This window comes from Ornithodoros turicata, chromosome 1 (genome assembly GCF_037126465.1).
Source record: "Ornithodoros turicata isolate Travis chromosome 1, ASM3712646v1, whole genome shotgun sequence".
NCBI classification, from domain to species: domain Eukaryota; kingdom Metazoa; phylum Arthropoda; class Arachnida; order Ixodida; family Argasidae; genus Ornithodoros; species Ornithodoros turicata.
In genome coordinates, this window is record NC_088201.1 from 100,855,280 (window position 1) to 100,866,618 (window position 11,339).

General features: G+C 44.2%; 1 long non-coding RNA gene across 1 annotated transcript; it reads left to right on the forward strand.

Annotated features, from left to right (window-relative positions):
* Positions 1-4,780: 4,780 nt before the first annotated feature.
* LOC135367122 (uncharacterized) lies at positions 4,781-6,804 on the forward strand. Its single transcript, XR_010414370.1, has 4 exons — positions 4,781-5,166; positions 5,307-5,401; positions 5,525-5,642; positions 6,640-6,804. It is a non-coding gene; the product is annotated as an uncharacterized LOC135367122 (long non-coding RNA).
* The last annotated feature ends 4,535 nt before the right edge of the window (positions 6,805-11,339 follow it).

An 11,339-nucleotide genomic window follows, 5' to 3' on the forward strand; every position in this document is an offset into this window, starting at 1 on the left:
TAAAAGCGGTACATTTTGCTACGAGTCTCAGTCTATTATTTTTCTTCGTGCAACGTGTACGCACGCACACAACATGTCTTCCCCCGAACCTTTTCGTTTCCGCCACCCTTTTCGCTGTATCTGAAGCGGCCCCTCCATGTGCGGCAAATCTACATTCGTTGCGAACGTGCTGATTAACCTGAACAACGTCGTGGACAAGCCTCTGTCACAAATATTCATTGTGAAGAAATATGCTTCGCCGATCATGCAGGACGAATTTGGGGACTCTAAAATTTACCAAGGAGCTACCACGACAGTGGGACACGTCGTGCGCTACTCTCATCGTCGTCGACGATCACATGACCGACGCCGATTCCTTGAAGGAGGTGACCGATCTTTTCATTCGGGGTTCACACCACGCCAACGCGTCGATCTTCTTACTCGTTCAAAACATCTTTTTTAACAGCCATTTTAGAACTATATCCTACAACGCCAGTTACGTCGTTCTGTGCAGCTCATCTGTACAGCTATTTGGCAGAAAAATATTGGAGTATTTTCTGGATGCTTATAAACAAGCGATGTCGTCACCCCACGCTTATTTACTCGTGGATCTTCACAACTATACGCACGAGGATCACAGGTTGCGTAGCAATATCTTTCCGGGAGAACGTCAATATATCTACGCTCCGAAATGAATCTCCGCCCTCACCTCACTTTACTCAAAGTGCTCTCTACTCTACCCCCTCCGCGCCGTCGCGACGTCTTGAGACGTTCTTCTTCGTCCGACATGAAACACCTCTCCGAAATTTGCCTCAATGCACTGAATGGAAAGGTGGCTCTAGCTCCAGACACGTTCGCACGTTTGAAGAAGCACAAATGCTTCTTACGTCGGCTCGCCTACAAAAAGATTCACAAGAATCTGCAACGTTTGAAGCGCTATTTGTCTCAGCAGCGAGGGCAGGGCGTTCTTTTCCGGGCGTTCCTCTCCTGCTTTCTACCATGTTGAACCTCTTCGCCAATGGCCAAGAGAATTGAAGTGACCACCTCCATCAGAAACATTCTTTCCACGAAGGAGAGTAACGACGTCAAAGTGAAACTCATACTGCAAGCACTGTACCGCATACTCAAGCAGTACGGATTCGACCCCTACGACAATAAAAACAAGGCGTCCGACGCTACAAATGACTTTGACTATTCGCTCCTCTCTACAGAGGTGGAGGAAGAGGAAATGGAAAGGGTCGTCTCGGAATTAAAGAAGGTTATTTCCTGGGATCGCGAGGGTTGTGTATCCGTGTCAGGCAAGCACATCAGGCACTTCTCCGTTGACGAACTCGTCAATTATTTGTTGCAACGTAAGACGGGAAAGAAACCTTCCTAGTTCCCCAAAGTCTCGAAACTATTGCGCCTGATTTCTCTAACCAAATCTCGCGAGCCTCAACAGCAGCAGCAGCAGCAAGCCTCCATTGCATGGGCGACTTATGGAGGGATATGAGAAACCAGAGGGTGGCTTGGGGGGAGCTACCGCTATAGCAAAGCGCATCACCTGAGCAAAAACAAGGCTCTCGCCGTTCTCAGAAAGCTGGACGCCTACACGCTACACCATCCGGTGAGAAGAAAGTTTAATAGGAGACGCATCATCGCGCTCAAGATCAATGACGTCTAGCAGATGGATCACGCCGACTTTTCAAAATACAAGAGGTTCAACGGTGGCTACCGCTACATTCTTGTGGCGATCGATTCCCTCTCCAGCTTTCTGCGCACCCTCCCGCTAAAGACGAAACGCCCCGCGGAAATGAAAACAGCCATGATAAGACTTTTTCGGGGAGGTAACGCGCCTAAACGTTCCTACACCACGTTCCTACATAACACACTCAACAAGTATTTCCAGACGACAAGCTGGACGCCTTGCTAGAATTCGCGGATAACGTCTACCCTCTGAAAACGCTGAAAGGGTTGCACGTACCGGAACAGTTCACACCCGTCGAGGGACACGGAGAAACGCTACGCGTCTCTTTCCCTTTAGCGCGCCAATTTTCTTTCACGATCAAGACGAAAATTCCTCGATCTTTTCAAGTACTTCTGCCTCCCGCCTATTATGCTACACTCCAAGCACTCCTGGATGCGATTAACCAGCGCGTAGGCGAACGCGTGCGTTTCGGCTTCGACAGAACCGAACAGAGATGTAAAATTCAGCTTTCCCAGGGCACCACCTCCTTAAGACTTTCCGATTACCTGATCTTGCTTTTGGGCTTCGAATCGCGCACCGTGTTCACGGAGAAGGACGCCACGAGCTCCGTCAAGGTACTCCTGGAACCCCGTTTCACAACATAATCGTCTGCACGGATATCGTGGAACCCACGTACGTGGGGAGTGAAAAAAAAAACAATATTAAAAATACTTGAAGAGGGAGGAACCAGAGACACGGAGGAGATTGGGACGGACACAACAATTCTCAAACACAGCAAAGATTTTATTGACAACAACCCACTATATATTCAAAAACCTCCGGAGGGGAGGAAGAGGAATGAGAGAGGGTTGACTAACACAATTGCCTCGTGTGGCTATCTCTACAGACTCACAAAGCATTCTTCGCCAGGTCACTCTTTCCCTACGCAAAACAGAGGTTTCCGCGAAGAGGGCTTCACATTTGTTACATTCCCGGAGATGTTGAACTAATTCGCTTGACACGTGGGTCCTTTCTGTGCTAAGGGCATGTTCCCTAAGACGGTCATTCAGACAGCGTCCTGTTTGACCCACAAAGCACATGCCACAAGCAAGAGGTATACAATAGACCACTGAGTGGTTACAGGAAACAAACGGATTACGGTGGGTGACATTATAACCACGGTTCACAGAAGAGAAGGGGCAAAGCTTGCTTAATTTGCAGACATTTGAAAAAAAAAAACAATCTTAATGCCAAAATTCTTAGCAACAGCTAAAATATTGTGGGAAACCGAGTGGTGGAACGGGATGGCCACCATCTTTTTAGAGTTCCGGGAAAGATCGGGCAAGGTCGGTTGAGCGGAGTACAACTTACGTAAAAATAAAAGGGCCCTGGAAGCGATAAGATGGCGATCATAGCCAGCTGAGAGCAACCTACCGCATTGGCGGGACAAACTGAAATTGATAAAATGCGAGCACGTTTTTGACACGGAGGCTCTAACCAAGAATGAAACAATGCCAGACTTGACTATCTTCGAGTGGAAACTGGATCGCGGTAGGAGAGGTTTAGCATTATCTTTGCCATAATACCAACAAAGGCCAGACTCAGTGACTAACGTTAAATCAAGGAACTTAAGGGTATGGCTACTCGAAGAAAATTCAACAGCGAAATTGAGTTCGGGGGCCAGGGAGGTGAGGGAATCCACCAACATGTCCGGGGAGACAGAGGGAAGGGAGAAAATTACAACAATGTCGTCAACATACCTACGGATGAACAGAATACCATCGGAAGTGCGGGAAATGAGGGATGAATAGCGCAATCCAGAGTATTAAGATAAATTTCCGCAAGGACTGGAGCAACAGAGGAACCAATGCAAACACCATTGGCTTGAGTTAACCGCTTATTCTCCCACAAGATGACAGAAGATTTTAGGTAAGTTTCAAGAATTGTCATGAAGTGCGCAACAGACATGCCGGCCGTATTCTGGAAAACTACCAAGTGGTTGTTGAGAAGGTTGGATACCCGGTCAAGCTACAGGGTTATATTCATGGAATAATAAATATCTTTGATGTCAAGTGAAAGTGTGTTAACACTTGATCCATGAAATCCATGAAATCCATGAAATCCTTGAATCCATGAAAATGCTTTATGGAGTCAACAAACTCCTCAGAATTCCTAATGGAAAGAGAACCAGATAGCGGCAACGTCTTAAGAACACGCAGGAGAAAATCAGAAACAGTCCTTTGCCAAGATCCACGTTCGCTGATCACAACACGAACAGGCATGTCGGGCTTGTGATCCTTCAGTAGGAATTTTACCGAGAGAGAGTCAATACGACATTTGTTGACAGCGTTGAACAAAGGATGGTTGTTAGGTGACAAGGTAGTAACAATTAACGATTTAGCTTTCTTTAGAGAGCCGGCAAAAGGCTTGAAGAGGGAATCAAGAGCTAGATTGACTTTGGAACGAAATGTGGTAGAGGGGAGAACAGCAAATTTGCCAGATTTGTCAGTCTCTAATAGCTGAAGACTAGAGCGCTGAAGCTCATCGACAACATTCGAAAGCTTGGTTGCAACAGGTTGCTTTCTCCTCGAGAGAGCATTAGCAGGTATACGGGAGATACATCTTTCGACAAACAAATTCTTATCAACAGCATCATCAATGCTTGAGGCAACGCCAGCAAGGATAGCCGATAGATCAAACCTGGTAGGTTTCACAGGGAGACAAAATTTCGGCGTCAAAGATAACAATTGGGATGTTGAAGCAGAAAGAACAGCATTGGAAGGGTTAAAGGTCAGATATGCCGATTTTGAAGTGCCGCAGAACTGAGCGATACTCGCGCTGTGTGTTCATTACCGAACACTGAATATGTGTGCGAAATATCTTGCTCCAACTGTTCGTAGTTTTTTAGAAAACAGTTGTTTTAGTTCCCACGCCCGGCCGTCAGACCGTCGGCAAACCCTGCGCATGGGCGCACCGACGTCACTGCTCTCGGTTTATCTGTCTTTGGCTTGGCATGGACTCTTGGCTTGGCTGCTTGGCTTCTTTCGTTTCCTCCTCTGTGCATCATACATAAGCGAACAGCTGTTATGTTGTTGCTAAGCCGGAAACAAAGCATGTGAATGTTTTTTTTTTTTTTTTGGCACAGCGTCGTTTGGAAAGTGCACTTCCTTGTTCTGACCTTGCCTTTTATGGGCTGGAGCGATATGATTCGTGAATATGCCACGGCGAAGTTGTCGAAGATGCGACAGTGCTACGCTGTTAGAACAATTCATCGGAGCATTCAAGTGTTACCTATTATAAGCTGCCAAAAGACCAAGCAGTGCGAAGCTCTTGGCTGACAGTGGTGCCTGCTAATTTCCACTGCAAGGATTTCGTCCACGATGTTATCATAGGTTACGCGCGACTCCAGAGGCAATTTGGAATCTCGGCACGAAATCGTCTGATGAAAATCTGAGGTGCCCGACGCATAACATTTTGAACGTGCCACGGAGGATCAAGGCAAAAAACGAGAGCAAAAAATGGTAAGTCGAGGTTCAGATATAAAAAATAGCAAGCTTAATGAATCGATTGTGCAGCTGTCCTACTGCGCTTACTCTGATATAACCACGATTAACAACACAATACTAGTACTATTGATAATCTAACCTCTGAATTATCACAGGTGCACGCTGAAGGCGGAAATGAAGCATGATCTGGCTTGCATCTGGTCATGAAGAAATTGCTGACACGTTAGTTGCAGTCCACCTCCACCAACAGGTATGACAATGTGATGTTATAATTTGAGTATTCATCTATGTTCAACTTTTCATGTGCACTCGCATGCAGACATCTTGACACCACTTTTATATCTGCCCTCAAAGTTACAACCTGTGCTTTCAGGGTGGAAAACAAAGGTCGCCATTCCGATTAGCTGCTATCTCCCAGTTCAAGCACTTTTGTGTCTGGACACTGGTTCCTGTGGATGGGGTGTTACAAGCTTCACTGTCTGATATAGAAGGTACGTTACATTAGTTCAGTTAATTTGTCTTTTGCACATTTTTGTTACTGTTAGCTGGATTACTGTTGGACATACAATCCTTTGACACACCGAAGCTGATGTCGCCTCTGATAACGTTTTAGAATTTTCAGTGTCATCAACGTCCATTGAGGAAGGTTCCTTTACTATCTGTGAATCTTCAACTGAAGAATAGCCCAGAATTCATGTTAACATTGTCTACTCTTATTAATTCACTGTCTGTTTTCTGAGAGCTAAGAAAAATGGAAACTATTTATTTGTCACAACTTCACACTGGATACTGGTGTGGTACTGGCTTGACATGTAAGCTAAAATACCTGGATTCTACAATAATTGTGTTCAACTTGGTGCATTACCGTGGGCAATGCCACATTCACTACATTTTTAGTGGGTCCGGTGCACAAATACTGTGTGCATACTGCATACATACATACTGTTCGATAGGCAAAAATACCTGAGCAGTGCTGTGTAGTCTTTTTACCCTAAGTCCATACTCTTACTGCAAAGTCACAGTACGTAGAACAGCAATGTGCAGGTATGCTGCGATGGAGATTCACAACAGAAAGAAGACTGTTGAGAGCATCTAAATTTTAATGAGACGAGACTTTCGTGCACAAGGCTGCTCTTGTTAATGTCTAACATGAAGTTACAAAATCCCAGAATATATAAAACATGTTGTAATGTAGAGAGCGAGGGGTGGTACAGACATAAAGATAATTATATAATCATATATAATAAAATAAAAAGGGGGTACAACTCCCCCCTCAACTCAACTCGACAACTCAATAACTCTACTTATTCTCTACCTTACAACATGTCATATATTCTGGAATTTTGTAACTTGATGTTAGACATCAAGAAGTACAGCCTTCTGTGCAAAAGTATTCTTTCTGTTGTGCACAATCATTATACAGTAAATGCGACTATCCATTTCTTGTCATTAAATGCTTTTCCTTTCTTTCTTTCTTTTTTTCTGCAGTGATGAGCATCCATAAGGACACATGCCAGAAAGGGAGTCTCTTTGGGATGACAAACCCTCATCACCTCATGAGGATACAATGGTTGACGAATGGTTCTCAAGCACATCGAAACTTCCAACAAATAATTCATGAAAAAGTCAGTCAGTGCTAGCACCAGGAATTGAACGTGGACCGTCCTGCTACCAGTCAGAGATGTTCAGTGGCGTAGCCACGGGGGGGGGGGGGGGGGGGGGGGGGGGGGGGGGGGGGCACTCGAGCCCCCCTACCTGCCACGGACCGACCCACACAAATCGTGCAAATCCGAGAACATAATATATGGGGGGGGGGGACCAGTGTGACTATCGCGAAAGTTCTTACAGTTCATGGCGTCTTTCTAAGAAGCACTCTTGAATGGTTTTCAAAGTATGAGCTTTTCAAAATACTTCCAATCTCGTGACACCACTTCATTGGTCATGACAGCCTATACATGTAATCGGGGGGAGTTGCCTCAGGACAGAAGCCGCCGATATTTCGAACAGAGACTGTTCTTCACTGGATTTCTACCCATCTATATACATGTAATCGTACTGTGAACGTCTAAATCAACTATTTTCGTTCCCTTTTTTAATCCTCAGTTTGCAGTGTGCACACGTATGTGTGTGTTGTCGACACAGGATCAGCGGGGGGGGGGGGAGTTTTCGTATCGAGCCCCCCCTACCTTTGAGGTCTGGCTACGCGACTGGAGATGTTACATTTCAGGCGCTCATTGACTTTTGGTGAACTACTTGTTGACTTTGTCTCAAGGTGGAGCTCGCTACAGCTCATTTGCTATCTGTTAATGTTGTGGTGTGTGTTGCGTTTTTCTCTTTGTGTGTTCCAGACTCAGAACGGTTAATTTGGATCAGGTCAGGTACGTTTCATTTAGACATGGCAAACATAAAGTGGTGTTTCTCAACACAACTTAGCAGTGGTCTTTATGCATTACTGCTACGGCCATTAAGCGTGATTAGAAACCTGCACATTATCCATGATGTAAAACCCCAAGACTAGGGAAGACGAAGGGACAGACACAAACATGTCCCTTTGTGTTCCCTAGTCTCGGGGTTTTACATATGCATCATCTTCACCAGCTCGCTTGCTTGCAGCCATTTTTTCTGCACATTATGTTCACTCTACTTTTAGCGTGTGCTATATAATCTTGTTCAAGTTCTGTCAAACAACCTGTAATGCTATAAAAAATTCAGTACACTGTTTGTGTGGGTTGAATGGTAGCGCATGAATGCAGGAAGGAAACTGTCATGTTATGGCAAGTGTTTACGTATTGTACATTTAACTACTAATTTTATTGGTTAGCTTTCGCTGGCGTATCATGTCAAGCCATGTTATATTAATTTGGAACATGTTCTTCTTAGTAGCCAGAGCAGCTGATACACAGAGAGAACATAGCCCGTGTGTGTTTGTCTTTTCCACCGCAGCCCTTGGGTTTCCTCCCTGATGGCTACACATGTCAGGGATAGGTTTCAGAACCGGTAGTTCCCGCCCGTGGTTTCAAATCTAGCTTTTTTGTGTTGTCCTGACATTATCGCACAAGATGTAGTATCCACTATGATCCTTTATGTGGGGGGTACGTACAGTGCAATCAACAGATGCTATTTACAAATCTGTGTTTTCTACTGTGTTGAAATGGGGTAGTTTGTATCTGAGAGCCATAGTGAAACACAGGCCCTCGAGAAACATGGCAACACATTGCAGAGACTCTGGATGCTGCCTAAATTTCCAGAACACACAGCTCAAGGCAGCGGTTAAATAACAAGTGGTTAGAGAAATGCAAGATAGTTGCATCCGTAAGCAGTCCGCTGTTGGATTTGCTTCTGTCAGAGATACGTTATCTCAAAGGGAACGCACGGACACACTCAGAATGATACTAGGGCTGCCTGTGAAATAGAATGAGGAGAGGGGAAGATATATAACCCTTTTTCTTGTCTGTTATTCTATTGGTTAAATTGTCATTTTCTTAGCAGCATATGTGTGTATATTCCAGAGTCTGCTAATAAATATATCAGTTTAGAGCTAGCAGTCGCATTGTAGATGTCTCATCCTGTCCTTGGTTGCTTGTGATTCACTATGGCCATGCTTGCTATTGCAAAAACAGAAAAAAAAAAAGACAATAGAAAAACACGGAAAGAGCGACCTAAAAAGCCGCCTGTTCTAGTGCTCACATGGAGGCAATGCAATGAGGTAACATGTTCCATTCATGAACTGTGCATAGTAGTACATATCACAACGGCAACCGATTATTCAGATTTTTCTTGAAGTACTTTGTTTTTTTTTTAGCTTTGTTTGCACAGTCTATTATTGGAGCTTTATGTGATTCCCCTCTTCAGATACTTTAAGATTGCTGATGCTGTGCAGTTTGTTAATTTTGAAACTGTACTGTGCTGAGGTACAAAAACAGAATTGTCATATCTGCATTTGAGCACATAGGAATAATTTGTAAGTACTTTACTTGTTAACATTAATATTTGCACCAGGTCACAACATTGTTGATTTATGGAAAATGTAAATAAATATATTTATTTGCTTGCCAAACAATGCACAAATGTCTTCTTTTCTGGTGAGATATTCCCTGTTCACCAGACATAAATGTGGAAAAGTTAAAGGGGCACAATGATGGTAGAGTCTAGCGTTGCTTTTTGCCACTTCACATATATGCACTGTTATTCGTGTGCACATGTAGGAATAGGAAGGTAGAGGATGCGCATAAAAAAATTCGTATGCAGCCACACATATGGTTCAGAAGATTAATTAGATGATGTCCAAGCATATATAATTGTGCTTCATGTGCAATGGGTATGCTAACGGATTGCTTCCATGAAGCCTTTTTATTTATTTTTTATAAATTCTTTTTATAAATGTTATTTTTGATTTTATATAAATTTCATATTACATATTGTATACTTAGGAAGGGAGTTGCCTCAGGACAGAAGCCGCCGATATTTCTAACAGAGACTGTTCTTCTTCAGAAGAAGAACAGTCTCTGTTCGAAATATCGGCGGCTTCTGTCCTGAGGCAACTCCCTTCCTACATTCTACCGGTTCGCTGGATTTCTACCCATCTATATTGTATACTTATATTTTTATAAATTTTATAAACTAAAAACTCAAGTTACACGGCCCCTGTAAGAGTGCCCTTTGCAAATGGTTTGGTCTTGAACTGTAAAGGTAAGAGGCAATCGAGAATGCTGCAGACAAGGTTGCAACTTACATATTGCTTATCACGTCCTACATACAAAGTGATTTGTACAATAATTCCTGAGCACGGCATTAATCCCGAGGCTGGCCAGTGATGTCACCCAGGACGACAAGTCACATAATTGCCTTTAACACTTTTACACCCCATGGGCTGAGTTGTGAATTGAAAGAGCACTCTACAGAAGGATAAGGTGCACCTGATTTCTAGGATCTATGCTATGCCCTAACTCTTCAGACACCACATTTCTAAGTGGCAATATGTGCTCTGGTACTTCTTTTGCGTCTGCATAGTGTGCAACCACATGGCTACTGGAGCTTTCCTGTGCATCTTTTTGTGCGACGGTGTTCATTACAAACAATATCCAGATGTTAGACATAAAATGCAGTAGTTTGTAGCGTACCACACAACGCAGCGTGACATGGGAGTGTGTGATTCAAAGAAAGCTTCTGGAAAATGCACAGAATCCCACAAAAAGTTTAAAATGTGATTTGTATTTCGTTTTACGTCTTTCGTCGTTACATACCATCGTCGACGCTATTGCACATTGATAAATCGTACGTAAAACTTGTCCCATAGCACACTCTAAATCCGACACCCGATATGTACCGCATGAAAGAGGACCCGCACCTGGGCCAGGCGGTACACATGAGGTGCAGTCCTCAACCACTGCGAAATTCAAACGGTACAAGGGCTCCGAGACCCATCCGTACCGGCTAGGTACCTTTTAAGCGCGATCTATAGCAGCTGTACCTCATGTGTACCGCGTGTTTCCGGCGCATGAGTACGAACGCCTTCTCACGATATCCATGCGCTGCAAAAATATTTCGTGTGATTCCGAATACCAGTCTATAAATTCCCTTACGCAGCAGTGCCGTAATGGATGAGCACTATCATTCTGTCAAAGAAGTGCAATAACTAGAACCCATGACCGTGAGGGATCGCATGTTTGGGAAGAATTCGTTTCTTGCAATCGCTGCAAATCAGTTTGTTTTGAAACGTCGGGGAGCGAGGACGAGTCTGCTCGGGCTTCGAAGAAATTCGTTCGACGCGTTCAAGATTGAAGTCATTTAAAGGTCAGCTACGCCGATTTCCCGATGTGTTGAAACGGTTGTGATATTCAGAACGAGCACATCCAACTGCCCCCGAAACGCACCTTCGTTTCTCAATTTTGTCTTCCTGTTACGAAAATTAATTCATCAAAGAAACCAAAACAAGCCATGGGCGCAGCCATTTTTGTGACGTAGATGGGATAAACCTGCTCCATCTACGTAGATAGAGAATCGTGCGTCTGATTGGATGAAAGCTGAGGCTTTCTCTGACTTCCCTGGCGTCTTCTCCCGTTTGCGAGGAAATCCAGTTATGGCCGCCGGCTACGATGAGCGTTTCGTCCGAGGTAATCCCGAGAACTATTGAGCGATTGAAACAACAACCGCGAACTCACCTCAACATCATTTTCGGCGTGAAATTG